Genomic DNA, 15,892 nt, shown 5'->3' with positions numbered 1-15,892 from the left:
CTGGTCAGCGTCCCAAAGCCATTCCCAGTATTGATTTCTCGATTCAGATATCATTGCCCTGCACTGACTCCGATGGGTTGCACAGAAGGAAACAAAAATGCAGCTTAAGTTCCTGGATAGATCAACATTTTTAACCAATCCCTTTTCAAATGATAGGCTCCCGTTCTGTTTTTCCCATCAAAGGTCACAATAGCACATATCCCAAGCCCCCGCCCGCCATTGCTCTCCATATGCCACGTATTTACCCAACACTCCACTTGTCTCAATCAACTTGGAGCATTTTGGCATCCTGCTCACCCACGCACAATCTGATATTGTTTAGTGCCATCAGCAAACTTGGAAATTTGTATTTAATCCGCTCAGCCAAATATATGATGAGTGTTTGGAATAGCTGGGGCCCAAACCCTGATTCTTGCTATATCCTCCAAGCCGTCCATTCAAAAAAAAATTGTTTTATTCCTACTCACTGCGTCCTGCCAGCTCTCCCATTCTAAAACCATATTAGTGCCAGTTCCAAGGGATTTGAATTTGCATAATAGGCTTGGGGCTTTATCAAAATTCTTCTGAAAATGCGATCGTATTGCATTGATTGTTTCTCCATAATTATGCGAAATTATGGTGCCCATTTGATAAACGTCTGTTGACTTTGTCTGTGCTCATTACTTTCAGTTCCAATACTTCCTCTAAAACTGTTCAGTTGCTAATTTCATTCTACTCCCTTTTTCTCAACAGACTAATGTTCACTAGTAGTTGGGACGTTTTCTTTTTTATTTTGTTTTCTTCTGTGAAGACATAACCGAAGTATTTGCTCCATAGTTCTGCCTTTTCCCTGTGCTCAATTCTCTGGTATCAGACTGTAAGAAAGCTGCACCTTCTTCCACTTAATTTTGCCATTGACATATTTTCAGAAGATATTACAAGTTCAATCTTAAAACCCTTGTTAATATACTCTTCAGAAACCCATCAATTCCTTTCTTAAGCTTCTCAATGATTAACTTTCCACAGCCATGCAAACACAGAAGCACAGACTTTGTACCATCAACAATACAGCACGGTCTACATTAGTCCCGCTTTCTGACACAAGACCCGTAGCTGTGAATCTTATGTCATTTCAAGTGCACAGCCGTGTGTTTTCTAATGGCTGTGAAGTTACCATGACAATTCCTCTCTCAGGAAGTGCATTCCAGACCCCAACACGCTCTGGGTGAAAAACAATCCTCAATTCCTCTCCAAATCTTAAACCCTTCACTATAAAATGTGCTCCATTGTTTTTGGCCCTTTGACTAGAAGGAACAGCTGCTGTCTATCCGTCCTGTCCATGCTCCTCGTAATGCTATCCTTCTGAATATCGGCCCACTCAGCCTTCTCTCCTCTAAACTAGACAACCGAGCTTATCCAACTTCTCTCCATAGCTGATATGCTCCATCCCAGGGAACATGCCGGTGAATCTCCTCTGAGCCCCCTCCACTACAATCACATCCTTCCTGTAATAAACTACAATCAGTATTCCATCTTGGCCAAACCTAAATTCCGCCTAGCTCTTATAATTAATGCCTTGATGAATAAAGGTTATATCTACGGTCCCTATGCTTTCTGAAATTGCGCATCAACCTGTTTAGTAATATTCAAGGGTGTTTGTGAAGCACCCTCTGAGCTTCCTCGTGTGCTGCCTTTCATTGAGTATTCCCCTGTTCAGTTCCTTCTTCCAAAGTGTATCACCACATATTTATCAGGGTTACATTTCATCTGCCATTGACCTGCCCATCAGACCATACCATCTGTATCTTCCTGTAACATAAGGCCTTCCTCCTCACTCCCAAACACCCGGACAATCTTTGTATCAAACACAAACTTAGTTGTCACACTCCCGCCAACTTCGTCTATATTCACAGCTGCATCATTTATGAATACCACAAATAATAAGGTTAAAGACGACACAATACCAGATTATTGACCAACAGGTTTATTCGGCGGCACTGGCTTCGAAGCCCTACTTCTTCATCAGGTGGTTGTGTGCTTTGAAAGCTAGTGCCTCTGAATAAACCTGCTGGACTATAACCTGGTGTTAAGTGATTTTTAGGTTTGTCCGCCACAGCCCAACACCAACACTTCCGAATCACAAATAATAAGGGACACAGCACTGATCCCTGTGATACACCATTGACACCTGTCTCCAGTCACACTAACAGCCTTCAAACACTACCCTCTGTCTCCTAACACTAAATTGATTTGGATGCAACTTGGCAAATCACGAATGACTCCCACCTGTTCCCTTGTTATTCTTCTCCAGTTGACACACTTGCAGAATATCTGAGGACTCTTCCTAATCTTGCCATACCAGCAGGTTTCTATGCCCCTGTTTTAGGCAGTTCACACCGAGTGAAGAATTTCCTCATTATTGTGGTCTTAAATGGTCTGTCACGTAACCTGCAGTTATTTGCCTTGAATGTGGATTTGACAGCCAGGGAAACGTTTTGTGTATTTCCAACTTGTCATATGTTTTGTGAATTTCCTAAATTTCATTGTGACCCTCCTCTCATTCTTTGAAACTCTAGAGAACACAGGCCGAGTTTCCTCATCAGGCAATCTAGCCATCTGAGGGATTAATCTGGACAATGTCCATTGCACTTTTTTTGTAGTCAGTATATTCTTTCTCAGATTGGCTCACCAACATTGTACACAATGGATGCAGGTTTGCTCGCTGAGCTGGAGGGTTCATTTCCAGATGTTTCGATATCTTACTAGGTAACATCTTCAGTGGACCTCATGTGAAACAATGCTGAAAATCCCTGCTTTCTATTTATCTGTTTGGCTTTCTTTTGGTTGCTGATGTCGTTTCCTGTGGTAATGCTATTTCCTGCGGTGAAGTCACTTCCTGTTCCTTCTCTCAGAGGTTGGTTGATGGGGTCTAAAATCTAATAGCACATCGAGTTAGATATCTATCAGAAATACATACGGATTTTCTGCATTGTTCCTGTTAATTCCTAAATATGCGATATCACATGCTGTATAATAGATTCCAACAGTTTCCAAATTGCAGATGTCAAGTTACTTGATCGGCATTTCTCCAAAGTATGTCTTCTTCCCTTTATAGATGCTTGGATTCCTTCCATTAATCTATAGTGCTTGGACCACGTTTGCTAACTTTCATTTATCCACAATGGCTTCTAGCCTCTTCAGAATGCACAGGAAAATAAAACACAGTCATCGACAGTGCAATTAATACTTCTTTTGCCGATTTATGCCTGACATTTTAATATGAAGTACATCAGGTTTATCAGACTTAGCCATGCTCAATCCAGTTACATTCTCAAATACTTCCTTGCCACTGATATAAATTGACTTTTTGTCTTTAGTTGCACAAGCCCTACAGTATCACTGGGTATTACTGGGTGATTTTGTGGATCTACCTCCATGAAGATAGATGCAAAGGAACTGGTTATTTTATTTGCCATTTCCCTGTTATTCACAATAAACTCTCCTCTCCCGAATACAAATTTCCATATTAGACCTTACTTTTATTTTGTTTCCTTTGAAATACGGATTGTAGATTTATGCAGTGTTGTTATTCCTGTTTGTTATCATTCATGTTCTGCTTTTGATTTCCTCATCAGTTTCATGGCCCTTATGTCTGGATTGTGAATTTCTGAGAATTCTCAGGTTTCCACAATGACTGAAATTCTTCTGAAGCAACTTCCTATGATTAATACATTTTCTAATTTGATATGTTAAGCATCATTGTGTCACTTTCCCTTTCTTTGGTGTTTATATCTAAAATAAATAGACGTATTTTTCAGACACTGTAGTATTTCTATAACTCTCCTGATCGTGACCAGATGTAATCAGAAACACTGCAGGAGGGCAGAGAAGGAATTTCGGGAGCCCTGAGTGATATTTTTGCATCATCGCTGGCCAACGGGTGAGGTCCCAGAGGACGAGAGGGTGGTGAATGTTGTGCCCTTACTCAAGAAGGGGTATAAATAAAAACCTGGGAGCGATAGACCACTAAACCAAAAATCTGTATTAGGTACCTGACCTGAAAAGGTTCTGAGAGATAAGATATACATGCATTTGGAAAGACAGGGTGAGATTAGGAGCAAGATTAGTGATGATTTGAAGAAATGCTCAACAGTACAGGACAAGCGTCAATAACATTCCCCGCTCTGTCAGGATAAGGGTCATCATATTCTATCTGCTCCTTCACACTCCCCGTATACCTGTTATGGCACTGCCCCCGAACAAGGCTCGCGCTCTATCTGCAAATAAGGCTCAGGCACTTCCAAACTCATTATTGAATTCAGCAACTTTGTTCCTCACTTTCTCTGTCACCTACGCAATACCCCCCTACTAATAATACTAAATGGATTTACAACTGTCAGATGACTTATTCTGGAAACTACACCGTTACCCCCAGCCCCACCTCCACCAGCACTAACAGCAGGGTCACCCATTCCCACTTTCCCTCCCTCCCTTTCTCCTGTTCCAGGAGCAAACTGCCTGGAATGGGACAGAAAGGGCCAAGCGGGTAGTGGAGTGCCTGAGATCTGTTCCCACACACCCCCTTCCCCCACCATCTGGGGAGGACCCTGGCATGAGCCGGACAGGAACAAGATGGCTCATGTGGAGATTCTGAAACATCCACTTCCCATCAATCGAGTAAAGAGCAAATTTCAGTTTTCACTTTAAACCCACTGTCAGTTCCAACGTCAGTCCTTTCACTCCCAAACAAAAAACAGATACCTCACTGCACAGAGATGCAGACACAGAAATGCACAGATGCATTGGTAAACACCCCAACATGCTAATATGCACAGCACATATAAGGAGATAGGCATATGCACATATTTCAACACAGAGAGATATGTTCAGTTGCACACAAATAGACACAAACACAGATAGAAACACAGAGGCTGATGCACAGACACACAGATGTAGGCACACAAATACACAGATAACAAGCACATGGACACACACACACACATATGGACATGCACACATACATATACGTACACACAGAGACACAAGCACTAGTGTCATTAAGACACAAATCGGTACGTTTTTGGTTTTTCAGGGATCAAGGATTCCAGGGAGAAGGCAGGAGAATGAGGTTGAGGTACATACAAAAAAATTATTGAACGGCATATCAGACTCGATGGGCCAAATGGCCTAATTCTGCTCCTTTTTTCCTGCTCATGTGGTGTTATGCTATCAGGTACTCACTTTCTGAGACAGCAGCAGACGTTGGGTTTGATACATATTTGACTGGAAAGAGTCAGTGGGAATGTGGGACAGGTTTGGAGGGCAGAATGGTTTATGATTATGAAAAGAGGTGGTGATTTGATGTGAGGTTATCGCAGTTTTAAAGTAATGGGTCCCACAATGAAATAAGGATGTCCCTTTCCCTTTAGTGCTGTGCTATCTGTGGTATCCTCATCCTCAGGGAATAGGGAAGACTTTCCTATTGAGGATTTTCTAGGCTGAGCTCGACTGATCTTTGTGGACAGGAGAGTAAATGTTTATCGGGACCATACAGGAGAAGGGTGATCAGACACAATTGGATCAGCCATGAGCATTCTGAATGGTGCCGCCGAATGGCCAACTGCTGCCCCTACCACATGTGTTGTTTCCTCAATCCACCTCTCGAGGCTGTTACAGAGATGTACTCCTGTCCCTACCTGTGGTGTTGTTCCCGCAATCCGTCCCACGGTGCTGTTACAGTGATATACTGCTGCCCCTACCCCATGCGTTGTTCCCTCAATCTACCCTCGATACTTTTACAGAAATATACAGGTGCCCCTACCTCATGTGTTGTTCCCTCAATCCACCCTTGATACTGTTATAAAGATGTATTGCTGCCCCTACCCATGTGTTGTTCCCGCAATCCACCTCTCGATGCTGTTCCAGGAAAGGGGACCACCCCATTTAGTCAGACAGGATGGTTACAATGAGACAGGAGGAGACCATTCTGCCCCTCTAAGGGATTACACAGGAATATAGAATGAAGTAATTCAGCTCGTTGAATACATTACACAGCCCAGGGCGAGGCATTCAACCCGCCTGAACGGCTACACAGTAACAGAGAATCTCTCGCTAACAGGTAATAGAGAGTAAGAGAGAAATGTTTACTTTCAGCCGACAAAGCTCTATCTGATGGAGTGCCTCAGAGATCACTGTTGTGTCATCAACGTCCAATAATCTGTATCAAAGATCTGGAGGAAGGGGTGGGAATAGCTTGCAGCTCAATTAGCTTGTACACCAAGATGGTCATTGATTGTGTCGTCAAATGGAGGTAGTCTGCAATATGATTATAGACAGGGAAGATTAGTGCGCAAACCTTCAGTAGAAATAACATAAGGTAAGAAGTGTACTTTGACATGAAGGATAAAATAATGGTAATCAGTTTAAATGGAGACAGATTGCAGAACTCTGCGATACAGGCGGTTTCCATGTTCCTGGGACATGAATCATGTGAAGTCAGTCTGCACGTGCAGCATGTAATTTGGTAGGTAAGTGGAATGATGCTGTTTTTGACAAAAGTTATCAGGTTTAATCGCAGGAAAGTTTTACTGCATCTGTACAGGGCATTGCTGAGACCACACCTCATGCACTATGTGCAGTTTTGGTCCCCTAACAATAAAATAAAAGGATATAACTGTTTTCGAAAATTTCAAAGAGGTTTCCCTTTACTCATTCCTGGAATGATGGCCTTTGGTTATTGGAGAAAATCAATTTCGATCTTAGCCTAGAAATAGTATTGAACCACCCATGACTTTCAGAAAAGTGCATTCGCTGGATGCATATTATCCCTTGTCAGGGAGACTAAAGCTAGAGAATAAATTTGAAGGAAAAGATGCGTTGATATTAAGACATATAGTATGAAGACACCTACCAATATTTACAAATTACACAGACACATGTAAGCATGTCATCAAATTATAAAGTGGTGACATTATTTGAGAGTGAATGGAATTGTGTACAACAACAGCAATGATGCCCCGGCATTTAATCCATAATCAGATTTTCCAGAGAATGTTCCTGGAGAGCACACATAGTCCAATTTGGTGTTCAGTTGACATCATTTTATGTTCCAACACAGAGAGGGAGAAAATTGTTCCCTGCCTGAGAAGCAGCAGCCAATTGATCCCTCTCTCTTACTTTGTTCTACCAGATATCTGAGTGTCAGTTCATAAAATCCTGAGTTATCTTTACCACTTGTGAAGGATTCCTGGTGAGGATTCATTGGAATCTCTCCACTGCCTGAATTCAGCCAAATCCAACTGTTCCAGAAAGGAAACCCACTACCAGCAGCTTATTTGAACAGAATAACTTCCAAAGCAGAATAACATTTGGGGCACTCTGTCATTATACCATTTGATATGAGTTCAACTTTCTGTGTCTCACATTTTTTCTAGAAAATGACCTCCTCTGAGACCGATATCATTGGCCACATCACTAAACTGGTTGCATTAAAAATTGGTGTAACCAGTGGGGAGTGGGACTGGAAAAGGAAACAGTGACTCTCCAACATTAGCTGGAACACAAATGAGAACATTTGAAAGGGCTGTCCAAGTGAAAATTCCCTCCCCAGAAGTTTGTGGGGCCTGGATGTTTGCATGTCTTCAAAGTTGTATTTGGTGACATTTGAAAGACAAATGACTGTCAGAAAATGGTGTACAGACAGAAAAATGTGGGGAGACCACAGTCACATGACCCATAATTTTTTTGCATGGTGGAGCGGTAACAAAGTGTCTAATGACCCACTCCTGCTGCTCAGTCATATGTTCCTATGTTCCATTCAACCACTCACAGCTCCTGCAAGAAGCAGTTGGAAGCCACTTGCTCCAAATGCCTGGTCCACAGTAACACAGCATCTCATTCAGTCCCTCAAGACTTCACACACACACACGGCTTGGTGTGGTTTGGAAATGCTATTTGGAAATCCAGGCCGGGTTCGAAAGACACCTCTGGTATCTTTGCAGAGTGTCTCCTCTCTGTAACTTGTGCTTTATTTGTTGGTCATATTATAGACCCAGACTCACTGTGAATACAACCCACATACCTCACTCAGAGATGACTCACAAAATACTTTGCTCTGACTGATTGCAACGTTCAATAACAGAACGTTCAGGAAAATTACAATCATTAACTTTGTATTTACAGAGTATGAGGACATAAGGAACCGGATCAGGTAATTCGGCTGATCCACTATTGATATTAACTCTTCTTTAATGCCCCAGTTTTTCACACCCTTAAGCTGTCTGGCAGGTCAAAAATCCATCTATCTCCTTAAATACTTTCAGTGATGTAGCTCCCATAACTCTCCAGCCCAGATAACTCCTGACAGTAATTATCCTCTGTGAAAGGAAATCACTCCCTACACATACATCGTCACCTAATTAATATGAACAAGAGGTGAACACAGGGGCTCAGCAAAGAGTGAATGGTTTTGATATCAAGGCAGCATTTGACTGAGGATGGCATCAGGACCACCCACTTATTTGAGCTGAATGGGAATCAAGTGTAACTTCCCAGTCGTCTGGGTCTTTCAGAGCACAAAGAAAGATGTTTGTGGTCGGTGGTCAACAATCCTATCAGCCCCAGGATATCTCTACAGGAGATCCTTAGGTTAGCTTCCTCAGCACAAACATCTTGATCTGCTCCATTAATGTCTTTCCCCATCATAAGATCTAAAGGAGGGATGATGACTGAAGATCATACAATATTCAGAACATCTTGTCCCCTATCAGCTCCTGAACCATCCTGTCTCCATGTGCAGCAAGACCCGGACAGCATTCCGGTTTGTGCTGTTAAAGTGTCGGTAACATTCATGTAACAGCGCTGCCAGACACTGCACATTTCCATAGTTGAAAGAGGAGCTCATTCAACATTTCAAGCTGGTTACACACTAATGTGTGGAAGTCATTGAGCCCTGGAATCTACTGAAAATGAAGAGGGACAGCCCATTCAATCCTTCTGCCTGTTCCTCAGGAAGAGAAGGGGTCTGGTCAGTACATCGAGATGTTAAACAGGAACAGGCAGAGCCCAGTAAGACCCTTAAATATGTTCCATGAGATCAGGAGGAGGCTATTCAGCTTCATGGACAGTTATACAGGAGCAGGAGGGCGTCATTGATATTCCAACAAACAAACCAATGAAACCAAGACTGCAATGATAGAGGTCTCCATGATGTTAATCACGGTTCCAGTGTTTATAGAACGAGTGCTACTTTAACATGGTTTGCTGGCAGTGAGGAGGGAACCCAAATATTTTGTGTCAAGTCTCAAGGAGGCAACTTCCCATCTCCGAGAAGACACATCCATGTTCTCCATGTAGGTCAGAAGCTGCTGAGAAGAGTTAACTCTTTTATAATTATGAAGGTATTGTGGCTGCTGTCAGGATTATGGATAGCATGACGTTCATTGCAGGATCACGCACCAGTTGAACTGTATTTATGTTGGCAGAGTTTATTCAAAAGCCAGAACGTCTCTCTCTCTCTTTCCCTCTCTGTCTCAATCGAAATAGGGAGCGGGTGTGATTGAGTGGAACGTTCTCTGATGCTCTTAAAATATCGAGAATCATGTGACCCGAGTGAAAAAAATGCCATGGAATTTATCACCATATAAGTGCCTGTTTAGAACATCATTCGTTATTGTCCATCGCCCTTTAGGTTCAATACAATCACGTCTTATTCTCTCTCTGAACTTCACTCACTGCTCATGTTGTCATCATCCCAGAGATTAGTCTGGTGAGACTTGAGAGAAAGTCTATCCACAGTATGCCAAATACTGCCTCAACAACATTCTCAGGGATGAGTGCAATAATCCTTTTCTCTCACTTAGACATCGCCGTTTCTTTCCGTGTTATTAAACGCCATTATTTCTCTATGCACTGCAACTGACATGGAATGTATAAGTTCCTTACATCTGTACGTCAGCATCAATAAAGCCAGCACCAGAGTTGCCTATGGAGACGTGCATCACACTCGGGAGAATTTCAATGAGATCGAATACACCTAAAGGATGTAATGATCACCTACCTGAATAGAAATGGGCTGTACAAATACGGGAAACAGGCAGAGGAAAGGAGCTATCTTTACTTTTGTTCTTCTCTCACAGGATGTATGCAGCCCTCGTCAGGGCAGCATGTTACGCCAATTTTAAACTGAGTTGCAGTTTCAGTTGTTCAACCGGACAGTGAAGAGTAAAACACATTGCTGGGGGTTTGTAGTGTTACAACACCGGATAAATTTTCCTGCTTAATTAAAACCAGCAACAGAGAAAAGATTTATCCAATGCAGTAATGTGTGATAATTCTAGAGTCTAAGAACTATTTAAAGTACAAATTAACAACTTTATTTCTTAAAGTATTGCAGAGAATAATAATCGAACGAATATTTACCGACGTCTTCCTCTAACCTATCTTTGACCTTTCCCCCTCCACAATACGAGTCCGATAAGACTCCTAATTAAGATTTACCAAATAAAACTTCTTATCTCAAAACCAGGAAGCTTACGTTTCTTCTCCATAGTCCTGTCTTCTTTTCTTCTGGGGGATTCTGCTTCACTAGTTACTAATCAATGAACATACTTTTAAAGGAGATATTTTTCAGGCAGTCTTTGTATGCTGGTAGCTTGGCAGCTCTGCTCTCAACTGTTCAATTTTCCATGGTCTTGTACCTCGAAACTATTGGATTGTGTCATTGGCTTTCAAGATTATCAGGATATTACATTCAAACTTGATTGGAGGTGGGTCATTTGGGGTATAATTTAAACTGTTTGGCTGAATTTGTTTTTGTCTCAAGACAATGAGCTAATCGAGTTGTTCGACGAAATGTTAAATTATATCTATTTTTCAGAAGACTTGGTGCTGTCAGGTAGTTTAAAGGTGCAGTACACCCACATGTTCATCAATGAAGTCACACGGAAACCTGACTAGGGAAGGGTGACACATTGACTGACCTAAAGGACTTCAGGCAAGCAGATGGGCTTTTATAACAAATGATAATGGTTGCTTTTAAATTCCACCACTTTCCTTCATGAGATATCAACAGACTATTATTCTGTGGCTCTAGAGTATGAGTCAATGACTTGACTATCATAAACTGTCTTCCTGTACGTGCAGGGAACACGTCAAACATCCTCAAGAGCAATTATTTAGTGACGGCCGTGTGATTAGAAGGCACTTGAAACTGTTGCATCCAGATTGAATAGAGGCAAAAATCATGGTTCATTAAGAAGTTACACTGAGAATGCAGACGAGACTGAGATATGATAATGGTGGTTTTGGACAGGACTGGTAGGTGGGGAGGACATGGAGATGAAATTCCGTGAAGGACAAAATGGATTATGGATTTTGAGAACATTCTGTGTCCTTCTCGCACATCAGTGAGTAATTTATAAATAGTAGTTTGACAGTTATAATTTATAAGGAAAGGATTTTTTGATTGGAACTGAAGACATTGACTTGCATTTTCCAAAATTTATATATCATGAGCAGAAATTGAGTTCAACCCAGTTTAGTAGACAAATATAATGACTTACCAGGAATACCAACTATCGCAAGGATGGGGTAGTAACCACCTTGAATAATCCAAAGGATATCCTGGATCCGTGATGCGAATGATATCCAAGGCCGAGAAAGCCATTAAAGTCCAAAGGAGAAACTCCTGCCCATTGCTGGAACATTCCAGTGTAATGTTCTCAGATTCTGATCCATTATTGGAATATTCCAGTCTAATGTTCTCAGATTCTGATCCACTGTTGGAACATCCCAGTCTAATGTTCTCAGATTCTGATCTCTCCTCCCGCTCTCTCTCTCTCTCTCTCTCTCTCGATCTGCTGATCCCTGTTAGTGCTGTCAGTGATGCTCCTACTCACACTATATGATAGCACATTTAACAGAGCCCATTTATATTTCAACCTTGGAAACTCTCCATTGCCATAATTAGGATCCACTGAGATTGATATTAATCACAGTCACTGAACAAATAGCTCCAGTTAACCCCTTTGAATTCAATAATGGTTTTATTAAAATTCAAAAGAACTTTTAAAGTTTACACATTTGGCAAGGGAGATGTGTGGGGGGTGAACAGGAAGAAATATTTGAGATGGTAGATTGATTGAATGTAATCATTCAATCTGCCTTAGATATGGCAGTAATGTCAAAGGATTGTCAGAACTTAAACAAATTTCTCGGCTTATAAATCGAAACATATAATCTGTAACTACTAATAAGTGATTATAATGTCAGTAAAATATGTAGACAACTTTCCTAGTCCATAATCTGACAGAAAATTGCTTGTGACAACATGAGTGATAACAGACAAATGGCATGGATATGTTAACAGAGAATATGATGTGACATACAATTCAGATGGTTATTCAATGATCAGACAGGGCAGGTAAGGGTCATGCTGTTAATGTTATCGATGTCAATCAACTGTATTGAAGTAAATTTCACTGCATTTTACTTTTAGTGTGATTATGATATCGGGGCATGGCTGCTGAGACTGGAGGGAGGGAACATGATATTTCCCAACCATCAGTATGGAATTGTATTCTTCATAAATCATATGAAGATCAAATTCAAGGATACATTTCCAATGAGGAACGAGGAGAGCCAATATTAACCATACAACCAGAAGACATTGAAACAGAAATTTGGCCATTAGGCCCATTGAGCCTGCTCCGCCATTCCATGATGGCTGTTATGCTTCTCAACCCCATTCTCACACTTTCTACCTGTAACCCTTGATCCCCTTTACAGTCAAGAACCCATCCGTCTCACTCCTTTTCCTCCACGACATCGATGACTGTATCGGCGCTGCCTCGTGCTCGCACGAGGAGGTTGAACAGTTCATCCACTTTACCAACGCCTTCCACCCCGACCTCAAATTCACCTGGACCGTCTCAGACTCCTCCATCCCCTTCCTAGACCTTTCCATTTCTTTCTCGGGTGACTGAATCGAAACAGACATTTACTATAAACCGACCGACACCCACAGCTACCTAGACTACACCTCCTCCACCCTGCCCCCTGAAAAAACTCCATCCCATATTCCCAATTCCTTCGTCTCCGCCGCATCTGCTCCCAGGAGGATCAGTTCCAAAAACGTACAACCCAGATGGCATCCTTCTTCAAGGACCGCAATTTCCCGCCAGACGTAGTCGACGATGCCCTCCACCGCATCTCTTCCACTTCCCGCTCCTCCACCCTTGAGCCCCGCCACTCCAACCGCGACCAAGACAGAACCCCACTGGTCCTTAACTACCACCCCACCAAACTCCATGCACACCGTATCATCCGCCGTCTTTTCCGCCACCTCCAAACGGACAACACTACCAGGGATATATTTCCCTGCCCTCCCCTATCAGTGTTCCGAAAAGACCACTCCCTCCGTGACTCGCTCGTCAGGTCCACACCCCCCACCAGGTGCCACTTAGGTGGATAGACCTTGTAAGAAGGCCTATGGTGTATTAGCGTTCATTAGTAGAAGGATTGAATTCAAGAGTCGTGAAGTGATGTTACAGCTGTACAGGACTTTGGTTAGGCCACATTTGGAGTACTGTGTGCAGTTCTGGTCGCCTCACTTTAGGAAAGATGTGGAATCTTTGGAAAGGGTGCAGAGAAGATTTACCAGGATATTGCCTGGAAGGGAGAAGAGGTCGTACGAGGATACGTTGAGAGTGCTAAGCCTTTTCTCATTGGAACGGAGAAGGATGAGGGATGACTTGATAGAGGTTTATAAGATGATCAGGGGAATAGATAGAGTAGACAATCATAAACATTTTCCCCGGGTACAACAGAGTGTTACAAGGGGACATAAATTTAAGGTGAAGGGTGGAAGGTATAGGGGAGATGTCAGGGGTAGGTTCTTTACCCAGAGAGTGGTGGTAGCATTGAATGCACTGCCTGTGGGAGTGGCAGAGTCAGAATAATTGGCGAACTTTAAGTGGCAATTGGATAGGTACATGGATGGGTGCTGAAGCTAGGACAAATGTTCGGCACAAAATCGTGGGCCGAAGGGCCTGTTCTGTGCTGTATTGTTCTATGTTCTATGTTCTATGTTCTATGTTCTATGTTAACTCAACCTTCACTCCCGGCACCTTCACCTGCATCCGCAAGAAATGCAAAACTTGCGCCCACACCTCCCGCCTGACTTCCCTCCAAAGCCCCACGGGACACTTCCATATCCGCAACAAATTCACATGCACCTCCAAACACATCAGCTATTGCATCCGCTGCACCCGATGTGGCCTCCTCTATATTGGGGAGACAGGCCACCTACTTGCAGAACGTTTCAGAAAACACCTCTGGGACATCCGGACCAACCAACCCAACCACCTCGTAGCCCAACACTTTAACTCCCCCTCCCACTCCACCAAGGACATGCAGGTCCTTGGACTCCTCCATCGTCAAACCATGGCAACACGACGGTTGGAGGAAGAGCGCCTCACCTTCTGCCTGGGGACCCTCCAGCCGCAGGGATGAACTCAGATTTCTCCAGTTTCCTCATTTCCCCTCCCCCGACCTTGTCTCAGTCAAATCCCTCGAACTCAGCACCGACTTCCTAACCTGTAATCTTCTTCCAGACCTCTCCGCCCCCACCCCACTCCGGCTTATCACCCTCACCTTGACCTCCCTCCACCTATCGCATTTCCAACGCCCCTCCCCCAAGTCCCTCCTCCCTACCTTTTATCTTAGCCTGCTGGACACACTTTCCTCATTCCTCAAGAAGGGCTTATGCCCGAAACGTCGATTCTCCTGTTCCTTGGATGCTGCCTGACCTGCTGCGCTTTTTCAGCAACACATTTTCAGCTCTAATCACAAGCATCTGCAGCCCTCACTTTCTCTACTCCAAAATATACTCAATGAGCTGGACTCGACAGCCCTCTGTAGCAGTGAATTCCATCCATTCACGGCTGTCTGGCTGAAGAGGTTTCTCCTTATCTTTGTTCGAAAAGGTCTTCTCTTTCCACTGTCCCCTCGGGTACTAGTCTCTCTCTTACATTGGATAAATCTTCCCAAAATCTCCTCTCTCCCAGATCATTTAGTATTCTGTAAGTTTCAATTAGACTTCCTAACATCCTTCTAAATTCTACCAAATGCAGACCCAGAGCCCTCAAATATTTTTTCTGTTAAGCTTTTATTTCCTGGCACCATTCTCGTGAATCTCTTTGGAAAACGCTCCAGGACCAGTGCATCCTTCCTGAGATATGGGACGCAAAACTGCGCACAATAATCCAAATGTCGCATGACCAAAGCCTTGTAGAGCCTTAGAAGTACATCCCTGCTTTTACATTTGAGCCTTCTTGAAATAAATACCTTCATTGTATTTGCCTGCCTAACTACTGACAAACTGCAAGTTTACCTTTCAAGACTCCTGGATTAAACTCCCTAGTCTTTTTGCCCTTCAGACTTCTGAATTTGCTCGCTATATCGAAAATAGTCCTTGCCTCTATTCATCCTGGCAAAATGCTTTCCCACACTTTCCCACATTGCACTGCCACTTCTTTGCTCACTCTCCAAACCTGTGAAAGTCCTTCAGCAGGTAAAAGTGAGGACCGCAGAGGCTGGAGATCAGAGTCAAAAGGTGTGGTCATATGAAAGCACAGCCTGTCAGGCAGCATCCGATGAGCAGGAATTCGAAGTTTCAGGCATAAAGCCTTCATCAGGAATGTGGGGTGGGCTGAAGGGGCAGAGAGATAAATGAGGGGGAGGGGGTTGCGCTGGGAGGAAGGTAGCTTCGAAGGCGACAGCTAGATGAAGGTGGGTGATGATAGTGATAGGTCAGAGTGGAAGTTGGATTTGATACTTGGGAAGGTAGATGGACAGGTAGGACAGTTCAAGAGGGCGGTGCTGAGTTGGAGAGTTAGATCTGGGATAAGGTGGA

The 15,892-nt window shown here is 43.1% G+C and overlaps 1 pseudogene; it reads right to left on the bottom strand.

Annotated features, from left to right (window-relative positions):
- Positions 1-15,892, bottom strand: part of LOC148136360 (putative G protein-coupled receptor 139) — a 201,122-nt pseudogene that overhangs the window by 113,278 nt on the left and 71,952 nt on the right.

The sequence above is a fragment of the Chiloscyllium plagiosum genome, unplaced genomic scaffold (genome assembly GCF_037043375.1).
Source record: "Chiloscyllium plagiosum isolate Xiang-an unplaced genomic scaffold, Cpla_swu_hap1 HiC_scaffold_46, whole genome shotgun sequence".
NCBI lineage: Eukaryota > Metazoa > Chordata > Chondrichthyes > Orectolobiformes > Hemiscylliidae > Chiloscyllium > Chiloscyllium plagiosum.
Note: the sequence above shows the minus strand (reverse complement) of the source record. Positions and strands in the feature narration are given on the sequence as shown.